This window comes from Astatotilapia calliptera, chromosome 7 (assembly GCF_964374335.1).
Source record: "Astatotilapia calliptera chromosome 7, fAstCal68.1, whole genome shotgun sequence".
NCBI classification, from domain to species: domain Eukaryota; kingdom Metazoa; phylum Chordata; class Actinopteri; order Cichliformes; family Cichlidae; genus Astatotilapia; species Astatotilapia calliptera.
In genome coordinates this window covers 49,000,131-49,023,794 of record NC_137428.1, presented here as the reverse complement: position 1 = coordinate 49,023,794, position 23,664 = coordinate 49,000,131, and positions in this window count along the sequence as shown.

Here is a 23,664-nt window from a genome sequence, read left to right as displayed (position 1 = left end):
ATTACAATCCTGTGTCCGAATGGACATTTTTATGAGTAAGAGCAGGAGGGTCAGCCTCACGGGAGGGGCAGAAGTGGAGAGGAGAGTCAGCTCATGCAGAAGCAGCTTTGGTTTATGGTGCCAGCTTTATGGTGCATCGTGTGAGAAGAAGTTGTCAGCTGACATGCGCGTCGCCATTTTAAAGGCATAATCGGGCTGCTGTTGTGCAGGCTGAACCTGGCATATGCCGTTTCTGCTCCTCTTTCTGTTTAACAGCAGGCCTAAGCAAGTAAAAGAAATGTTCAACTCTTTAAAATGTGTTTTTTTAACTTGCGGAAGACTGGTAGACCATGGTAATCGGTCTATAACTCACAATTAAAATGACCAAATCAACTATACATCAGGGAATAAAGTTATATGCTAGGTTTGTTGCCTTTTTTAATGGACAAATTATCTGTGCATCAGTTAAAGATCTGAAAGGACTCTGATTCAATAGGTGAGCTGAATTAAGATTTGAAAAAATAGCATAAAACTCCAGCCCTAGTTTACAACACTATGCAGTGCTTTCACAGGATTCAACTGTGTGAACAAGCAACGCAGCTTTCTCAAAATCTCCCAACTCTAAAGGCAACTGGGATATCCAGGAGTATCAGGTTCAAATGTTTGCTACTACGGTTAATCTTTGTGCTCTGTGGACTGTAAAAGGATCTCAGGAAGCACTAGGTATACTGCAGAAATCTAACACAGACACACTCACACACAAATATGCACGCTACATTTAATACAGAGGAAGCACAGCTGAAATTGAAGAGACTGAAGGTAAAATTGAATTGCTGAACTCCATTTGTCAGTGAAAGACGAACAGAGAAGGTGGAAAGAGAAAACAGCAACACCAGACTCAGAAACACTGAAATTTCTCTTCTCCTTGTTTTTTCTTTTAATTGATTTCTGCTTATTTTGTTTTTTCACCTACTGGGAAATAACAAGCACTTCCTCTACTTCTGCACTGATCTGTGTCTGTGTAAGATGTCTGCAGAGCAAAACTGTTATACTGAGATGAGTATACATGTCAGAAACTCGTATACTAAGCTGTTTTGTATTGTTATTATATTATTATGTATTAAAATCTTACTATTATATATTATTTATTATGTATTTTTATTGCAATAATAAAACCAGTAACTTGTTATACATTGAGCTGAAGTGCTTTAATTCTGCAGCCGTTCAGTGTTGATCGAAACACGTAATGTTAGAAAGAGCGGACTCGTGAGTTTCACATGGTTGCTGGTAGGTAGCATAGCAACAGCAGAGGCTGCAGTGACTCCAGCCATGCTTGCAAAAATATGGGACTGGTTTGACTATTGTATGGACATATGACTTACGTCTGGGTGGGCACAGCATATCTCACTTGTGATCACTGTAAATTTTGTATTAAAAACTCTATTTATTTAACCAGGCATTTTAAAATTTACTGCAAGCTTCTATGTCCAATACTTTAAAATATATTGCCTTTTGACTGTTTGAATGTTTCTTTTTGATACACCCTATATACCTGTATCCATTGGTGCTGCAGTAATTGTCTCATTTATCACAGACGAGCTTTTCGCCACAGGCTCAGGAGGAAGAAAGGGCTGTCTGCTAGTCACAAGGGTGGTGGTTTGATCCCCGTCTTCCTTGGTCTATATATCAAAGTAAATCCCATCTATTGGCAAGTGCATGTGAATTTGTGAATGAGGCTCAAATTGAGTAGAAAGGTGCTATATAAGTAGCAGTCTTTTGCAATCTGCTTACAAACTACTATTTTAGGCAATGCTGACTGTTACTTTTACCAGATGAAATGACAATTTAAACAAAAGAATAAGCTATGTGTAGTACTAATAAATGTCATACATTTTTTCACCAGTGTGCTAGAACAGATTTTTCCTGTGAAGAAATCACACTAAACATTTCTGCACAACAGCTTTTCATGACTTTTTCCAGATTACTTCAGGTTGCCCTATGTCTTTGTCTTCTAAAAGCACAGTTTTGTACCCTTGGGACAAAATAATAAAGATCTGCGCTCTGTTATCATTCTCTGTTGTGCACTGGTAGGCCCAAAGGCTTTTGAAGTCATCTTTCAGCAGCGAACAGAATGTGTTATTAAAATTTTGCTCAACACTCCAGGGCAATTGATGAACCTGGTTATGGCTGAATGCATGTGAAGAACCACATTACATTAATGGTGCGCTTTCTTCATTTGTGCATCCTCCACTTGCATAGATCCAATATTTAAGATGAAATCTACTTGGTGAAAGGCTCTGGCTGATTGTCCAACGTGAATCCAAACTCGTGAAAAAGAGAAAATTTGATGTGACAAATATCTAGACGTTTCATTTTCTAAGAACTGTAAGTCAGTTTGGGCCCCTGCTTTCAGACAAGACAGGTACATTAAAGCTTGGGTGTTTGTTGTGCGGTCTCCAATAGCGCCAGGCTCTATTGATTTAGCAGCCAGCTACCGGCATAATCAAAGCCCACCCCAGAGGCAGCACTGTCACTGCTCTGCTGCACTCCAATCATACTCACACTTGATCACATCCCAAAGAGCTTGTCACCTCAGTGTTTTGTGACACTTAAACCCAATATATACATTCCCTGACTTGTAAAATGGAAGCTGACCTCGTTCTCCTTTGGTTAAAAGCAGGCTCCAGTGCCCTTTGAATGAGATGTTTTATGCCAGCATCATGGGTTGCCTGTTAATGCCGCGCATTATACCTCTAACCCACTGAACAAAACGCCCACAACCTTGCTTGGTGAAGTAAATATAACCTCAATATTGGTTTGTTTGTTTTTGTTCAGTTTATTTAAATTATCTAAACAATATTAAGGAGTTTAGCAAAGAAAAGAAAAAAATGCTATTTAAAATAAAGCAAAGTACATTTCAATACTGCTTCACCTGTTCTGATTCAGTTACATATCAAAAAGGAGTGGGAAGAAGTGCACACTTATTAAACCCACCCCTTCCCTTTAAGTTACCAGTTAATATTTATTTAGCTTCCTTAACCATATAAAGTGCGGTAATTATAATGAACATATTTCTAACATAATATATACACCACATAAAGTACAAATTCTTATCACATCATTTTGTTTTTGTAACTCCATAACTTGCTTCCACACAACAAGGCCACTACCTCTAGTTTTGAAACGTTACAATCGTACAATCCAAATAAGCACGAAATAATAACTTTCTAAACAGAGACATTCACTGAAATTCATAATTTTCCCTTTCTTTATATCTCATGAAAGTCATATCTTTACAACTCGTTTTAAACTGCTTTATCTTTGAACGCTGCTTCAACTCCACTTGTTCCACAGTTTCACTCCACACACGAAATACAAAAACTTTGCATAATAGTACGCATATTCACAGCTTTGAGAGGATGAGAAAGGTCCATTCAATTTGTTTTGCACTTCCTGACTTCACACAAATTCTAAATAGGAAGAATCACTCAATATAAGCAAATATATGTTTTTTCTGTCCCAAAGTCAGTGGGAGGGCAATTCTTGCTTTCATTTAAGGACTAACTAGTTTCACACGGCGCGGTGGTTAGCACTGTTGCCGCACAGCAAGAAGGTCCTGAGTTCAATGCCACCATCAGGCCGGGGTCTTTCTGTGTGGAGTTTGCATGTTCTCCCCGTGTTTGCGTGGGTTCTCTCCGGGTACTCCGGCTTCCTCCCACAGTCCAAAGACATGCAGTTTGTGGGGATAGGTTAATTGATTAATCCAAATTGCTCATAGGTGTGAATGTGAGTGCGAATGGTTGTCTGTCTCTGAGTGTTCGTCCTGCAACAGACTGACCTGTCCAGGGTGTACCCCACCTGTCGCCCTATGACAGCTGGGATAGGCTCCAGCGCCCACCGTGACCCTGAAAAGGAGAAGCGGAAGCGAATGGATGGATGGATAGTTTCACACGGTCAAGCCTCCAGGTCTCTGAACACACTCTGATTCCAATAAAATAAGAAAATTAATATTTTTGAAATAGTATGGAAGTCATATTTTTACTATGAGTCATCTGTGCAGGTGGATTCAGTGAAAACAATTCAATGAATTATCAGTTTAATCAAAGGTTTTTTGACTTGCCCAATGATATTACAACATATTTTTTAGAATATGGCCACTATGACCTCAAAGGTCCTCTCTTTGTGAAACACTGAGTGTGCTGGTGATCCTGCTACTGTATGTTTGAATGCCTCCATGGAAGTCCTGTTCACATGACTTTCATGTGCCTGCTGTATCCTCAGTTTCACGCTAACCTCAGACTTGTGCACAACCAAACAACTTCAGTGTCAGAATGAGCCAACTTTCATGAAGAGGATCATAGGGCCAGGTCTCTGGCTATGACTCAGACACCAAACAACAGGCTTTCAGTGAAGAAATCTGCAGAGTTCAAGCCTGAAGGCACCTTTCAGGTGAGAAGCACGATCAATAGCATGCTGTGAGCCGTGAATTCTTCCCCAGGGTCAGACTGCCAATGCAGACTTCTGTTGTAAGCGCCTGAGACACCCAAAGAAGAAGATTTGGCACAAACAACTGAAATGTTTGCTTTTAATGGATACAGTTTTGAGATGGAATATGATAATACACTAGAAATGCATTTTTCCTAATGTGTGTCTCTAGTGAGTGTCCGGCCTCTTGTCCAAACATAAGCAGAGAGCTTTAAAATGCAAATGCCCATTTCCTTTATACACTTCTTGTGGTCTCACAAAATGCCTAAAGCAGATAACTGAAAGGTGAAGTGGACATAATGTTGGGCTTCAAAGTTGGCAACGACTCGTTTCAGAACTGTAAATGCAATAAAAGCTTTGGTATTAATCTGTCTGAAACAAGCAATATGCAGACAAAGATTTCAAACAGCTTAAATTTCTGTTCATTAGAAATCTCACAAGCCGAGCGCAATTGGCAGGGGGTCTGCTTCCGATAGCAGGAAAGCTAATGTAGGCCACAGTATTAACAGATTTTTTGGTGATGACATTACAGCTGCTCTCCCAGATATGTCTAGAAGTTTTCCAGTCCAAAGTTTGCTTGTGACCATGCTGGTTAGTCTGACCGCCATAAGATAACAACTTGTTTATTGTGTAAGTTTAAAAAAAAACAAGAGTAGAGACAGTCCACAAGGGAGCTAGGCTTTGATGTGATATGCATGCTGTTAATTTGGTCCAAACTATATGATTAATTATTAAAGATTGGTTGGTGATTTCAAAATCGTTGAGCATCTTTGTATCACGGTGCACTCCACAAGCCTGCACACATAACATTTTCATGCACTGGATGCATTCATTTCATTGTTCTCATTGCCAGACTCCAGTGTACATGAACATGTTGTCTGGGGAAAATCAGTATAGGGGGCTGCAAAAACGAGATTTGCTCAGAGTTAGCTCAAGCTGTCTGGAGTGTTCAGCATCAGTGAGCTTCAACCAATGGAAAGTCCTCAGAGACAAAGCAGTATCTCTCCGCTGTCTATCTAACTACCCCTGACTGGCATTATTTAGCTTCTGGTCATCTTGGTCTATACCGTCTTGACTCTAGCCTTATATTATATTTTTTCACATTTCTCCAGCCTTGTCTTTAAATCTGTGAGGCAGAAATAGTTTGAAAAAACAAAACGAAACTTTTCCACAACTTTTTATCCATTTGTCGCATTGTCTGGTAAGCCGTGATTAGCAGGCTTGGTTTTGGAAGAAAACTAATGTGATCTTTGTCAGCCTAGTAGCTTTTTTTCCTGTGGGGAAAGACAGCCAATTGGATGAGAAAGTATCAAAGAAACAGAGGCAGAGCTCCGTACCACCTCAGGGAAATGGAGCGTGTCGCATACAGGTCTGACCCTGGAAAAGTAATTGATTGATATGTGGTCGGATGGTTTAATGACAGACAGCATTCCACCAGAGACTGCCTGGCAAAAAGACATCACCGGTAAACTGTGTACAAATCGCCATTCTAGCAAACGTGCCACTTTCTGTCAACCTGCATCAGGCTAGCAGGGCAAGTGATTGATGACAGCTGTCAGTCTGCTATCCACTCCACCTCGTCACCCCTGCAGGATGCCACTTCTGCTGGGTAAGAGTCCATCTCTGTACCCAGCAGATCTGACAGTAGAGACACATCAAAACTAGGTCTCGTTCACCCAGTCAAAATCAGCTGCCCTGCCTTTTTCTCCAAAATCTCTTCCAGAAAACTAGGCATGGGAGCTTGCAAGGATGACATATATTTATTCTGACGGAAGTGTAATCAGTTTTCTAGAATGTGCACAACATCGGGACATTCGGTGGAGCTTTAACAGTCATCACAATGCAAGGCAAAGCAAGCAAGGTACAGTGAGAATGAAAGAAAAGGAGAGATGCCAGACCTGCACTGTCAAGCAACATCTAGAGAGTCGCTGATCATTAGCCTGCAAATATGGTTTGGCTCTAAATAAACCTGCCAGAGAGATGACTGAAAGGCTGTGAATGTTAATAATTAGTCCACGTAAGATCACAGGCCTCAACATTTAGATCAAAGAAAGTAGCTTTACTTTCATTTTTTCTAGCAGAGTTCAATACAGCACTTCGGAGGGGTTGTGCTTTTTTTTGCTTGTGGAATTAAACAAGTGCAAGGAGAATTGCAGAAAGACACAAGAAGCAGCATTTTTGGCAACATACTAAGTAAAGTTATTGTATTGATTGTGTGCACCTTTAATCAGGCATCAGAGGTTATTACAGCCATTACTGACCTGCTGGATGGTAAAAGGAAAAACATCTGTTTTTGCCTTTAACGAGTGCAGACGTCGTAAATTTATATGCTTAGATGGTCTTTACTTATCTTGCATTTTAAATACTTTAAAAAAAAACCCTGAATTTCCCTGGCATTTGTATTCCCAGTAGAGAATGACATATGCTCTTTTTAATAAGAATCTTTATCACATACGTTTAAAATTTTGCTGGTTTGAATTATGGTACTTCATTTGCCATCTGTTTTGTCCCCGCATCGACCTCATCAACTACACATCTCCTTTTGCTGCCAGATGCCCACTGGCTGAAAGCCACAGATACACTATTAAAACCTCAACATATGACAGCATGACTTTACATACCGTACCGCAAAGACTGCAGTTAAGGACAAAAAAAAATGATGCTTTGTAAATAAACTTTTCTTAGGGCAGGATACAAGTGCATATGAGCAATGATCTGAAGGTGTTAGTGTAGTGTCACTCAAATGTGTTGTTGCCCCTAACTATAATGATTCAATAAACTTGATGACTCGTGAAATCAGTGATTGATCATCCATAACATATCTCTATATATCCTAACAGATTGTTAGAGGGGCAGGCTCCCACATCATTAATCCACCAGTCAATAACTCATGACCTTCTGGTTTATAAGCTCTTCTTGGAAAAGTATTCATATCTTGAAACAAAAAAATCCATCTTATAAGCACAAATGTGTTGAAGTTGTAAAAATCTAAATTACTGCTCACCTGAGTTTATGAACACATGGTTACAAATTAATAATACAGATGGATGTGCTTTCCAAACCGCTGTATAAAAACTGCAAGTCATCAGCTCAACAATCAAAACTTGTGCTCAGGAAGTTAAAACAAAGTGCTTCGAATATTAGCTTTTTTTTTTCCTTTAACATTTTTAGAGCACATCAAGACAAAGAGCAGGTAAATAAGTGCAGGTAAGTAACAAGTGAAACACTAAAGGGTAACATTTCTGATTTCTGGAACAACAGATAAGATAATTTTAAAAATGAACATTTAAACACAGTAGCAGTGGCTTTTTTGAGTGTTTTGTTTTTTTTGTTTTTGTTTTTTTTACATCGATCCATTTTTTTCTGATGCAAAAAGTACACAGGGCTATGGACAAATAATAATAAGTCTCAGGACCTCAAGCTGTAATGCTTCATATATCAGACTATAATGATAGAGATTCTCACTGGACCTGATTGTTAGTAGCAGATATGACTGGTTATTTGTGCATGTTCCCTCTGGTGGCTTTTGTCAAAGTGGATTAAAAACATAAATATGGTGGGGGAATCCAATAACCATGTGCAGCGAAGGAAGAATATGCATCATCTAAACCTCGCAAACACAAAATGTCGGCAAGCATAGAGGCAGCTGTAACCTTGACAATGACAATAATGCCTATTAAAATAGAAAAGAAAAAAAGATGACTTTGCCCACTGGGATTACCCTGTCTGATTTGTCTATGCACCAATGTTGCAGTCACAAGTGGCTGGCATCACAAACCCTATTACTGTGTGATTATAACACAAGCACAGTCTGTGATTGATTACCTCGTAAACATAGTTTACAGAGTGTGATATTAAGTTTCAACAAAGGTAAGACACAAGGGAATATCTGAACCCACATTACAGCCCAATGCGACGCACAGAATTGCTGCTGATTGTAGTGACAAGCTGGTTTGTCTGCATGGCAGCTATATTTGACTCACTGCAATATTTTTCATTCACTATGTAATTAATAATAGTTCTTCTTAACTGGGTCAGCTCACTTGTCTGTGACCAATAGGTGTTGCCTACTTTGCTGCTAGTGTACGCATCTTCACAGTCGATACAATTCCCTCATTTATTTAACAAAAAGCAACGTGATTTTAATAAATGCTGATAAATATGTAGCGGCTGTAAAGGAATATGCATTTCTGTATTTTTTTTTGTAATAACGGATAAATAAACATTCATTTAATAAATGGTTGTGTTAATCCAGTTAGTTCTAATCATTAACTTTATGGTTATAGCCATCGTTACAGCCTTCCATTTGAACAACAACAACAGGTTTGGCCTTTCGGAGCGAACAACACTGAATGTTATTTGCATTTAGCTCAACATTACCACTTTATGCTTAATGTGTTCATGCTTTATCTAGTTTGAGCTACTTGACTAATGGTTTATATTTTATTTGGATCATGGAAACTGCAGCTGAGGATTTTCATGTGTGTGTACAGTACATGTGTGTGTCTCTGACACATAGAAACAGGCAATAAATTTACTACTTCTCATCGCTTGGCGAACTGGATAAAATGTCTGCTTTGGCTTCTGCCGTTTCCTAACTGCTGATTGGAAGCATACACTTAGCATGCAGTAAAGTGCCAAGTGTTCAAACACAGGTCTGTGGAGAACAAGACTGAGGACGCATGACTGGTGATACAAAAAACTCCTGGCACACACTCAGGTCAAATCAATACAAATGAAGATGTCTTTTTGAAATAGGGCAATGAGCCCCTGCTTCTTTTATGCAGACTCCCCTAACGGATCAATCTGACAGGTCATGCGTGAGGTGGGGCCGCAAACGCAAGTCATTTAAGCATAAAACTGATGCTGCCCGTGTTTCCATCCCTGATATTTGTTCACTTAATAGCACACTCCCTCACAGATTTTAGGTGATGGGATATAAAGCCTTTCTTCTTTATGCCTTGTTATTTACACTCAGTAATTCTATTAGATCCTACGAAGATCCGAGGAAGAAAGGAGGCTTTTGTGTGTGCTGCGTGTGTGTTTGTGAAGGGATTTAAGTCCACTAGTTAAACAAGGGACTGAAAGCTGCACATGTTTGATTAAGGGTATCAGTTTTAATGGCAGTAACTATTAAAGCTGACATCAGTTTGAAGTTGGATTAGACCTATAATGAGAAGATGCATCGTGGTAATCAATAGTAAAATCAGTTTTGGGGGTAATTACAGATGGAACATATCATCATATCAATACATGATTACTTTGTTTGCTGAGAGAATTTTACAGCTGGCAGGTCGTATACCATTTTACTGTTTGTCTCCTGTCTCATTAATTTTATACCATATGTGACTTTTGTAAGACACCTTTTAGGGAAACTTAAAAAGTAAAATACAACGTATCATATGCTATAACAGAAAACTTTTCAACATATTGGTTTATTATCAATTTGATCAACAGGTGCCAATTCAAGAAAGAGGGGTGTGGTTTCGCCCGTCTGTGAAAGACTGTGTGGGCAAAGAGTTTTGTAAATTAAGAATAGCTTTTGTCAGAGTAAATAACATCATTGAAATAATATCACTGACAGTTTCTCATTCTCATCTTTAACATTGGATATGCCTTCGTACTATCTGAAAACAAATTAAGGGTTTAAATTATTTGCAAATCATTCCATTCTGTTTTTATTTATATTTCACACACTTTTGAAACTTTTATTGGAAAAGGTGGCTGTAAATTAATCTCTTTCAGATCACAGAGTCTCATTAAGCTTTGCAAGCATGGACAAAGGTTCCCCTTAAGATTGGAAAGGAAAACAGGAAAGTTTAAGAGTACAGCTTTAAAGTCCTTCACTGACATCGTATTATAAATGGACAATGTGCACTGGGACCTAATATATTATTATGAAATTATCTGCAGTTTTTGGTTCTTGGTGTGTGAGGCTGCCATTATTTTTCAAATTTGACAGTATGAGGCAATTTTTCCCACAGGGATCAATATTTTTTTTCACCTGAATGAATAGAAAATTATATCTGAATCTAACAGAAAATAAAGGTCGCTATAACAAGCTAAATTAATCTACTCTTTGTTCATTACATGTTCTCTCTTCTTGCTGGCAAAAGAAACCCCCCTTTACTGCAAAAGAAACTAACTATATATTGCTGTGAAGTTGTAGAAAATCAACAATAGGAATAGTGTTTGTTTGTTTTTGTCTAAAAAATGAATATACATTATTCTAAAGGCCTACAGGATTATACGTTCTCTGCACATTTGTACCTGTCAGATTGCCAGGTTTTCCTGCTTGCAGGAGATCATAACTAACAGACACTAGTAAAGACTGACTCTGTGGCACCAATTTCTCATTTGGCGGCTTTGGCTCCTCCATCATTGTCCCATTGTGCCTCTTCCTCACGTCGTCTTTCTGTCCCTCCCTCATTCTCTCTCTCACACACACAATTTAAGTGAAGAACAAGGAGACATGTTAGCATAATGAAGAGCACACCAAAGAAGAAGATAAAAATAGAAGCTAGAAATAATTCTCCATGTGAATTAAACATAGCCCAAAAAAGGTAATCATGTCAGTGAAACGGTAACAGCTTATTGCACTGACTCCAAGCCCCATTTTACCCCTTAGGTGCATAAGTGGGTCAAAAATGACCAGGTGAGGTTGCTTTCTTGCAATATCTAATTTAGAAAAGTTGTTAACATTTCATTTAAGAGTGTCACACCTTAAAAAGACACAGCAACGGCATTTAGAGAGACGTCCATCCTCATTCACTTTAGATGTAGGTTCAAATTTCCGCAATAGATGCCAAACAAGCCCATCAAGTATGGATTAAAGCTCTTCTGGGTTTGTGATGCATGCATCCCCTATATTTGGAATGGTTTCCACAGGGAGACAAACAGGGGAAGAAGTGAGGGGAAATTTTCCAGCAGTTATGCACAAGATTCAGAAACACGAGACGCAACATCACCACAGATCACTTTTTCTCCAGTGCTCAATTAGCACAGTGACTCCTGGAGACACTATTGTGGGGATACCACAATAAGCAAAAGGCAGACATCCTTCCTCTGCCTTACCATGGTCAGCTATGTCAGCAAGAAAAGAATGACTGTTGTACTCCTGAGGTCGATGTATCACAACAAATGGTGGATGAAAATGCCAGAAAGGGGAAAAAACACAACTGATCACAAAGGAAGTGTATGTAGAACGAACCAAATGGTTGGCACTTACTGTATGCCTAATTTTAACAATGATTTTAACATGGGTCATTTTTGACCCACTAATCGACGAGTGTAGGGTCCAGTTACTCATGCATCTAAGGGTTAAAGCAGTCACTAATTTTCTTATAGTTATTGCACAGAACTGTAGTTTAGGTACCTCAAAATAAGCTTTACAGTGTGGCTGAGTTATTAAAGAAATAGAAACGACTGAAATCCCCCGAATAGTGCCTAAATATAAAAATCCCAGTGAATGGATTATTTTAAATCTATAGTAATAGATTTTTTTCCCATTTTAACAGCAGACCAAATAACTATGTACACGTAGAAGAGTGTTCTCACTGGTGGATTTGCAGTTCAGAGCTTGGAGTCTGCTTTTCCCACCAGTGTTACAAAACTAGTTCCAGTTCATTATTTTGGTTTCAGCCACCAAACACCATTGATGTGTGTGCTGGGTGAGTAAATGGAGAGTTGTTTGGGGAGATAATATTTCTATAGGATATTTAGACGTCAGATGTCTTTTTTTAGCTTGTTCCACTCTCCCAAATTGGAACAAAAGACTTAATACTCTTTGAAATACTGGAGGGCTGGTAAAATAAAATAAATAAATAAATAAAAAATTCTGGGATAAATATGACAAAAAAGCATTTTGTGCTCACATTCTCATAAAATGACCAGGATTGTGTTTTATGTGTAAATAGTGCTAAACAGAAGCCATTTATAACTGAAGAAAGGTTTTGTTGTACAGCTAATCTTTAAGACAAAAAAATGTGTGTTGCACAGAGGGGATGTAATCGAAAGGTGCTACAGCACAGCTTAAAATGCTGGGCGTGCTTTGTTCTTCTTTCTGGCTATAAGAAGCTTCAGAAAATGTTCAGACAGACAGTTTTCCTGAAGCACAAGAGCAACACACAAAGCTAAAAATCAGTATTATCCCCCTTTTAAGCCGTTGTCAACTACAGACAAGAAATACTCCATCCAGCTTCAGGGAATTGTAATACTCCCACACAGACTGTGCAGTATTGAATAACAGCCTGATTTAAGTGCCCATCACTGTCCTAATTGGTTTCCTCTGGCTCCATGTCTACTCTGCTTTCTCAGGCCCTCTCTTACATTCTGACCATCTCTCTCTCTGTCTTTCTTCCTGAGGCATCAGGCAAATTCCTCGCTTGCCCTCCATCTACAGCGATGTATTAAATTTGAGCTAGCTCTTACATTGATCAGCCCTCTCTCTTCCAGTTTTGAATACAGACAAGCCTTAAGCAAACCATTCATGAACACGCCCTGGTTTCATTACCGGTCGTTGACGTCCAAGGGAAGTAGTGCTTTCACGAAAAATTTAATATTGTACTTAACCCTGTAACGCCGCGTGTATCATATTCAATACATGAGTCTTTGTGAGTTTTTGAGAGAGCTACATCATTGTTGTAATTTTGTTTTTAAATAAATAAGTAAATAAATTGCACAATTCATTTTTAAGCAATACATTACACAAAAATGCTGGATGCAGCAAAAATTATACAATAATTATAAAATGATCATTAAAACTCCTATATGTAAAAATGGTATTTTATTTGTCAGAAGATCCAATAAATACTCTAGTTTGGGGGCAAAACAGAATTTTCTGGCAATTACTTCAAGATTCAGGCTTTACAGAGTAAACAGCAGAGGTGGGAAGTAACAAAGTACAAATGTTTGTTACTGTACTTAAGTACAATTTTCAGGTATCTTAAGGCTACTTTACTTGGCTAGTTTTTTTCTGACTACTTTTTACCTTTACTCCCTACATTTTAGAACAAACATTTGTACTTTCTACTCCTTACATGTTTAAAACGTGCTAGTTACTTTTGGTTTAACGCATTTGGGTCGAGTTATTATTTTGTCACTTCAAGTCTCCGAGCATCAAACTGACTTGAGCCTAAACAGTAACACATGTAAAGCAGTTGGGTTCATGTATTAATCATCGGAGGATGTTGAATAAAAAGAGATGACGTGCGCCAAAGTCAGGGGTTTAAAATGGGATGGTGTGTTTTTGTTTGTTTTGTTTCTATTTTTGCCAAACGCCGGAACTGCAGGTGTCTGTAAGTTGCGGTTGTGGCACTTCAGCATCTAGCTAGCGCTACAAAAGAGGAGCTAGCATAAAGGGAGTGAGTGTGTTTTTAAAAAAATATGAGGTCATCTCAAATGTAATGTTTCTAGCAGCTCAACAAACATCAGCAAACACACAAACTGTTTGCTTGCAGTTTGTGGGACAGTATGTTGCTAGCTAATGCTGCTGCGTTTACAGGGAGAGAATGAGAGCTAACTTCACTCAGAGATGGAGAAAGATAAGAAAGAAAAGACAGGAGAGGAAGAAGAAAGCTCATATTTAAAGGTAAGGACTGCTCATTTAAAGCTTACACACAAGTCCTCGTGTTTTTAAGTTAGATATTGGGTCTGTACATGTGACATGTTTTTTCCTGTTGTGAAACGTGCTGCAAATCGGACTAACTGTGTTATTCAAAGGCTGCATGAAGATACTCTACAGGTTAGTGCAGGATAAACAGGTCTTTTTGCTGTACTGTGATGAGTTTAAAGTAAAGAACAGTGTGTGGCTGGTGCACAGTGGCTGTGGTTTCATGGTCAGACATTTCAGAGCCTGTACTTCTTTGCTTTTACTTGACTAAAGATGTTGAATTAGTACTTTGACTTTTACTAAAGTACTTTTTTTAATATTAGTATTTGTACTTCTACTTAAGTACTGCACTTTTGCCAGCTCTGGTTCACAGTAAACTTTGATGTGCTACCATCACCAAAATTATCCTCTTTTTTTCAGTATGACACCTAACCTACTATTCACATTTATGAAATTGATAGACAATATAATTTTATATTATGTTATTCTTATGTTTTAGAAGCAAAGGTGCTCTGACTCCTGCTTGTGTGATAATTTCTGGGTATACTGTTATATTGTATATATTCTCTCAGACTGCAGGCTTACTTGTGGTTCCTATGGTGTTTAAAGTAGAATGAGAGGCAGAGCTTTCATGCCTGCTGAAAGCTGGAGGTTTCTTCCTGTTAAAAGAGAGTTTTTCCTTCCCACTGTCACTAAAGCACCTGCTCATAGTGGGTCATGTAATTGTTGTTGTTTTCTCTGTTTTCTTTGCATTACTTTATGGTCTTTACCTTACAATACAAAGCACCTTCAAGCAACTGCTGTTGTGATTTGGTGCTATATAAATAAAATTGAATTGAATTACACTGGATTTTATTGAAAAGCACAAATTTTAATAGTTAAATAACATTCATTGGCTATATACATATGTATTATATATATATATGTAAAATATATGTATTTTTTATGCCATGACATTTCTATTGCCTCAAAATAAGAGACAGGGTCACATTTTGCATATATATTTATAAAACACCTGTATTACATACTAAAGGACCACCTGGCCCGTTCACACAGCTGACGAGTAAAACAATGGGCAGTAGACATCACTGTGTCACCACTGTGTGCACTGAGGGAACATGGCACAGGAAGTAATGCCCATTCGAGCACAAAGCTCAAATAAACCTTCTGTGCCCCGAAAGTAGGCCTGCCCTTCGTTTTCAGTAGAGCAGCTGCAGGCTTTGGAGAAATAACAACAGCAGACTCACTCAGTGTAAGTAGGGGCTCATTTGTAAATGTTAACTTTCACTTATTAACTATTATTGAGTTTTCCCATTTTTGTAGCGGTTTATACCCCGAGGGGTCCAGCTGTGGCATTTCTTCCCTTACTTGCGTTCATTTGCAGCCTAATGAACTGGAAGGTGTTGTAACAGGGGTTCAGTGTGTGGTAAAATGTGGGTGGTCTTAATGTGTTAAAACAGAGAGTTTAATGGAATGAGTATTTATTTATGATGCTGATGAATTTGCTCATTGTGGGAGTAAAGCAGAAGATTGTACTCTTTTTTTAATTTCATTGGTATGGATAATATAGAAGCAGATATAAACGTTTTATTTGATTCCTATTTTAACACTTTGTCAGTCATGCACAATTCAAACCACAAACGTATTATTGAACCTAGTTTAAAATTAACTGCTGCTACAACTGATGTGGTGTCCCAGTTAAGAAAATGAGAAATTCTTCTTATTAAAGTATATTATGGTCACATGCCTGCAAAGACTTCTATTTTCTCCTGTGGAATCAGGTGATTGACAGGAAGTAGAGCGTAATGTAATGCGTGCACTAATGTAGAAACGCTTGAGCACAATAACATAACACACACCAACAGTGTCGAACCTAAATTTAGGCTCGGGGTTTGCCGTGGTGGATTATTTCACTCCAGTGGAACTTGTTTTTGTTACTGTTCAGACTGTACACAAATAAATGGCAGGTAATGGAGCAAAACAAGCTCTGCTACATCCAGATAAACATATGCAGGAAATGCCAGAGAAAATGAGGACAGCAGCAGCCTGCCACAAACTTCACATTAGTTATAGTAGTAATAGTTTTTGAATATAGTAAATAGGGAGAAGAGGGGGGAAAATGCATGGTAAAATGCAAATGAAACCATGACCTACAGAATATGTTGGAGATAAACATAGATAAACAGACAACAGTACAATCAAACATACAGCACAAAGCTAATTAAAAGCTAGTCTAAATAAATGAGTCCTGAGATTATGTTTAAAAGAATAAATACAATCCAGGCAATGTAAAGATGGAGGGAGAGAATTCCACAACCTGGGGGCCACCGCTCTAAAACATCTATCACCTCTGGTTTTAAAACGTGTTTGGGGAACTACCAACAGCCTTTGATTAGATGCTCTCAGGCTGCGAGACGGAGTGTGAGGCTCTAAAAGATCAGAAATATACACAGGAGCAACATGATTCAAAGCTTTAAAAGTCAGTACTAAGATTTTAAAATAAATTCTAAAATGCACTGGTACTGCTGGGCCACAGCATCCAGTCTGCATTAGGGTCTTTATACGATATATGGCTGCTGTTACATCTCTTGACAATCATGTTGAAGGACACAAAGTGAATAAACTTTGAATGTAAAGATGACTGAAGCTCTTGAAAGCTAATCACTAGTGATGTGCGGATTGATCCTGAAATATCGATTCCTCCAATACGAGTCATTTATGTTCTAGAATCAATTCTCACATTAAAATATCGATATTTTAGTAATTTAGGGTAAATTTGTAGTTTATCATTAACAGGAACACAGTGGAAAGAAACCATAACATTCGGATTGTCTACATTCGAAGGAACTACTTCCTCTTCTGCCTTTCATAGTCATGTGCGAAATACGGCTGTATAAAAGTCTCGCAGCCCCTTGGCGTGCGCACTCACAACAATGGCTGAGCGTAATTGGAGTCATGTGCAGAGCTATTTTACCTCCACAAACAGCTGAGATGTGGTTTGGGATACAAAAAAGTGAGGTGTTGTGGCAACACCACTAACCTTGTCAAACACCTCAGAGTAAATCATATCACAGAATAACATGATATGTTGAGGCGAACTGAAGAGGAGGACGGGTACAGGTGCTGCAAGGGGGAGAGAGACGTCTCTCACGGAGTCCTTTAGTGCTGCGAGCAGGCAAGGTGTTCAAATAGCGCACAACTTCAGTTTTTTTATTTCTATATGATGACTCTGCATTATTAAGTGATAAGAACAAGTAATCTGATGTCCTGTAATCATTATGACACTATAATTTGAGATACAATAAATTAAATAAGTTTTTGTACAAAGTATCGATATCGAATCAGTATCGTCGATACCACCCTGAATTTTACTTGGTATCGAATCGGAAGGGAAATCAGTGGTATCGCACATCACTACTAATCACTGAATCAACCATTGGAGAGCTATAAGCACTTATTTGTTTTTAACCTAGCCCTGACTGGAGCCCTGTACTTCGAACATCTTAGTTTTATTGCAGTGTAGCATGTGATAATTAAAAGCTACACTTTAGCTATAAGGAGTGGTCATAATCAAAGTAGCTATTTATTTTACATTGATCTCTCCCTTTCCTTTCTACTTATGTTTCTACATAATTCTTCTTCCCACCTTACTTACACTTTGAAGCTGTTTATTCCTCGCTCTGTTGTTGAGACTGCTGACCCTCCTCCTGCACTCATTCACAGCTAATGCTAGCAGCAGCAGCTTCCTGTAACTGCGAGGGATTTTTAGTTGTTGCAGGTACTAGTGTTGATGGTGCTTCTGCTAACATGTCGGTCAATTTGATACACTTTGCTGCATCTACTTTTAGTTTCTTTGGGGTTGTCTGGACTGCCAACTGGGCAATCGTCTAAAAGGACAATGGGTGTGAACACAAGAAGAAAAATAAGTACACATGTGCTGTGTCTAAGTTAGGGCTGCACGATTAATCGTTAGAAAATCGCGATCTCGATTCATACTTATGTGCGATCTCGTTTCCAAATGACAACGATTAAAAAAAAAAAAAAAGACGACGACGATTGTACCGCATTTTGATCCGGGACGTAATCTGCATGAAAACAAGCGCTCACTCTTCCTGCTCAACAAATGACAAGGGCGGAGCCTTATACCACGTGATACAGAAGCTGTGCCGTGTGATGCTAAAATTAGCAGGGAAAAAACAACCTAGAGCACGTCGGGAATGACGAGAAAGTGACAGGAGAAAATCCGTCCCGGTTAACCACCCAAACATCAATAACGGGAACCTTATACAGCGCTTCCCTATACCCGTCGAACTCCCGCAGGCACAAAGAAATTACGGAGGCTATCACTTATCACCTGACCAAAGATATGGCTCCCATCAACACTGTGCAAAACGAGGGATTTAGGAAAATGATCAACACCCTAGACAAACGCTACACAGTGCCGTCCCGCAACTATTTTTCTATTGTTGCACTACCTGCTCTATACACGCAGCGTCGAGCAACGGTGGAGACGGAATTTCAAGCAGTACAACATTTTGCGGCAACAACAAAACGTGAGACATTTATTGTTTTTATGTTTATTTATTGTTTCTATGTTCAGTCTCAACTGTTACGAAGTTGATGTGCAGTTAATAAGCGCAATAAATATTTATACTGGAAAAGAAAATCGCGAGAGAATCGTGATCTCAATTCTAAGCAAAAAAATCGTGATTCTCATTTTATGCAAAATCGTGCAGCCCTAGTCTAAGTGTTAGTACTGGGGAACAGTGGCAGACAACCTGTTACACTGGCACTGTACTCCCCCCAGAAAAGTCATGTTGTGTCCTTTGCATCTACAGCCAGTGCAAGTCCTGAAATAGACTGAGGCAGAACTGGATGGCATGCACCAAGAGCATGTGGTGGTTGCAGCTGGAAGGACTGGCAGTCCAGGCCGAGTGGCATACTAAGGTGATGGAAAACCTTGTGGCCCTGTCTGGGGTTCATCACGCTGCATAAGATGGGGGAGATGGAGAAGTCCTAGTCATTCCTAGACATGTTTGGGCTGTGTGCCTCCCCTCATGTCTGGAGAAGCCCAAAAACCAATGCTCAGCCTACCAGGGGATCCGTACTGACTCACTTGGGTTTCTCTGTATTGTATTGTGTATTGTGTAATGTATTGTGTCCCAATTCCAAGTTCCAAAGGGCTAGACACCAGGCTACGGTTGACTTGGGCTGTATGCAGACCCCAGTCCAGAATCTGTTTCTCCCAGAGCATTGTTGGAAGCAGTGGGTATAACAGCCGTTGCCAAAGTCAAGAGTGCTGTGGCCCACCTTTAAAAAAGAACAGAAAATTCTGGTCAGAGTATTGAGTAATGTCCCAAACTAACCACCTGCTATTGCCAGTTTTAATTCACCCTTAATACAAATAAATACAGTTATATGAATATGTGACTGCACATTTTTTGTACTGCAGCCCACCTGCAGTGCAGTCAGCCCACCAGGGGGCCCCAGCCCACAATTTAGGAATCACTGGTGAACAAGTAAGTGTGTACATTGTGACATACATAAATATCCCAGAGTGCCAGGGGAAATTAAACACAAGGATAAAACACATACGGTCAAGCCTGTAGTTAGCCCCTGTCCTGCACACCTTCTTATTCTGGGAACAGATTCTCCAGAATTTAATAAACTGGTGGGACAGTGTTTGGCGGTGTGCTCATGACAGGGACATACAAGGCTGTCTGACACTGCTGCTGAGTAGGGGGAACCTGTAATGCTCTCCATGGAAGATTTTCTACTGGAGTAATGATGACACCCTAATGCCGGGTAATCATACCCCTGTTTTGCAATGAGACAGACTTTATTCAGTGAGTTGTGACATTGCATGGAAGATGAAAACACCCAATTGTTGGTGCTGAAAAAGCTGCACAGAGGTGTCTCATTCTACGACTGGCCAATTGAGATTTGATAACACACTGGACCAAATTATGATCCAATTTTATTGGCCAGGTATGCAAGGAGATGTGCACGGTGGTGCTCCTTTGCCTTAGTCAGGGCATGTGGTTATGTGGTTATGTTAGCCATCAGCCATGCACTAAAAGCAGGTGGTGGTTAATCTGAGGCAGCTGGAGGCACTGCAAGCCCAGGCAGAGTGACACACCCAGGTGCTAGAAAACCTTGTGTCCTAGTCTGGGGACCTTCCATCCTCCTAAGTGAGCATAACATAAGAGGTAGGTCCAAGTGTGTGTATATTCAGAAACTCACAGTGGCAGACAGCCTGCTTCAGTCCTGTTCCCTGGCAGGGCTTTTAGTGAAATGTGTATTTAAGTTTAACATAACCAGTTATGTGAAAAGGTTTCAACAACATTTAATGATATAAAATGTAGGAAGTGTCATGATGGGTTCCAAGTAGAATACATCAATGTAATCGGCTTGCAAGCAAATGCATGCTCTACTAATGGAGAGTAAAGTGAGAACTGAGGCTGAACTGTTCCTCAGCTTATTCAGCTTAGCGATTAGCAAGTCATGATCCCATGATGTCATGTCTCTCTTTCATGTTCACTAGTCATGATAGCTGTATTGTTCTCAGTTTGTCATTCAAGATGTGAATAAGCAAAATAAAATGTGGATACATTCTATATATAGTAGAGCAGTCACGCATGTGGTTTTTATTATTTTGGTAGGTCTCCTCTTTTCTGTGTGGATGTTTGTAGGCAGATTTCATCAGCACAATAGCAGAGCAACTGTTCAAGACCTACTACAGGTCTTGCACAGTTGCTCTGTTGATTTTAACGGTTATTTTAATTTTGAATATGTTGCTCTTGCTTTCATGGACAATTTTTTATTCCTAAATTTAATCACTCAGTTTTTCAAAATGTTCAGCGATAAAACACTTCAACTGTTATTTTGTATTCCCTAGTATTCAAAATAAAAGGCAAAACCTTTTTACCACTAAACTATACGCAGTTAAAAACAAAACCTAACCAAAAACAACAAAAGGCTTAGTTTATAACTATATGTTATAAATGAGGCATTTATTATTAACTACATAACCATAAACTGTAACAATAAAGAGGTACATGTAAACTTGAAGAAAAAGATTGGGATCTTCTTTTTAAATGTCAGAATGTGCTCACCTGTACTGACATTCTGACCCATGCATGTGAACATTATGGAGACTGGGGAAATTGATGATGCAGATGGTAAGATGGTGAACTGAAGCCAGATTGTAGAAATTAAATGTGAGAGACATCTGTTGTGGAAATCTTATGAGACCACATTTACTCGTGCAAGAAGAACATTCAGGAGACTGAAATGTCTTATGCAGATATATGTATGTCAGAAAAGTTAGGCGAGGAGATGGGAGTGCAGCAGTGCAGGTACACTTAGGTTTTTATGTTTTTGGACAATTAAACTTGTTTTGTAATTTTCTCTCTGTCCACAACCAGAAAAGATTTCAAATCCAACAACCAATATGGAATTGAAGTGCAGACTTTAAGCTTTAGTTCAAGAGGTTTAACTAAATGATGGTATTAACTGCTTAGATATTACTATTCTTTGTTTTGTTTTTTATATAAAGTACACACATTTTTAGCAGCTTGTGACTATTTGGACAAAAATATATATTTATAAATATAATAACTGATTTTGTTTTTGCCATAAATTGTGCCTGAAGTCTAGAACCCATAGACATCATCAAAAGCTGTGTTTCCTCCTTTCAAATGCTCTGCACACTCTTTATTGCAGATGCCTTTCTGTGCATCTTTCTGCCTTCATTTTTCTCTTCAGTAACTGAAAAGGATACTCTACTGAGGTGAGATCAGATGACTAACTTGGCCAATGAAGAATATCTCTTTTTTGCCTTAGAAACTCTTGGGATGCTTTAAAGTATGCTTGAGTCCTCATACATTTGCACTGTGAAGCACTGTGTCTCAGTTTTGTGGCATTTAGCTGAATCTGTACACTTCAGAATTCCTGCTGCTACTTCTATCAGCCATCACATCAATAAATCTAAATGGTCTGGTTCCACTGGAATACATAAACACTTATGTGATAGCATTTCCATCACCATGTTTTTTGACATGTGGTATCTGATCACGAGTGGTTTCTTTCCTTCTCTACACAGTACATTTTTCTTTCATGTATCCAAAGATATTTTTGTCCTGGACTGGCCATACTCTTTTAGATGTTTTCCAGTTAGATCAACTGACCTTTTTGTTTTTGAGCACAACTAGGAAACCGTCTGATTTTAAATTCATGAAAGCATATTCTGATTGCAGATTCTGACAAAGATAAATATTTCTCCTTTTGAGTTTTCTTGACGTGACTAGGGTTCTGTAAAGGAGCTTGTTTGTTTGGGGAGGGTTTTTTTTTTGTTTTTTTTAACCAAGAAAAGATTTTGCAATTGTTAACTTTACTTTCTTTGCCTGGCCTTTGCATTCCTTCTTTTTAAGAATATTCCAAGTTGTATATTTGGCAACTCATAAACTTTTTGCTGTCTCTCTTTATTTTATATTTGCTATCCCTCTGTGTTCTGTATTTGCTATCTCACTTTATTTTGAGTTGATTTGTATTTATCAGCCTAACGATCGCCTCTTTCACTTGCATTGACATACAGTATCCTTGGACCTTAAGTTGAAACGTTCAGTGAGAAGCTAACAAATGCAAGTTTAAGATTTTTGAATTTTGAACTTTTATCTGCTTAATTTATTATTTGTCAGCATATATACTCAATTGTACTTTTCAGTACAATTACTTTTGAGGCTCTGGAAATGGAGGACTATAGTATGTGCAAAAATGTCTATAATTCCTAAATGATGCAATAGTTTGATTTTTCCAAATCCCTGGAATCAGAGATGTAAGTCTGCATTTCAAGGACGTATTGATTGTTTTGACTGTGGTTATGTAAAGAGGAGAATATATATATATGGTTACTATGCTATCAGATTCACAGGGCATACGGTAGACACACCGGTGTAGGTCTAACACAGACACATTTTCCATCTTTATCACCTGCATATATAGATTGTGTAAATTTGCAAAGTCTGGAAATGATACCAGTGAAAGCTGATCCAATTCACAATGCACTGTCATACCTCCGCAGAAATACAAATTGTGACCACTCATATCATCATTTCCATGCATGGCATGACATTCATGAGATTCTTTCATTTACAGCTTTTGTAGATGGATTATGAGAGACAGATTTAATTTCCCCAGTACAGACACCATAGCTACTCAAAATTACATTCACACACGATACACTATAATTAGCACTACAAGCCATAAAATTAGTACAGGAACATAAGGAGAGATAGGTGGATAGTTTTGACATACCTACTGCTGAGATCTACTTCTACTACTACTTCACTGTGGAAAGGTGTATGCACACACACGCACACATACAGATAGATAGACGCAACATGCTATAATATAACCCAAACACTGATATTTTTTTTCTTTGCATATTACTCCTGATTGGTAGCTTCCACTAATCAAGAGTAAATCTTTTTTTTTTTCTTTGCCTGTCCTGTTTGGCTCTTTTGCCATCAGAATTGTTGTCTAAAGGCAAAGAAAGATGCCCAACGGATTTACTTTACCAAACTGACCAT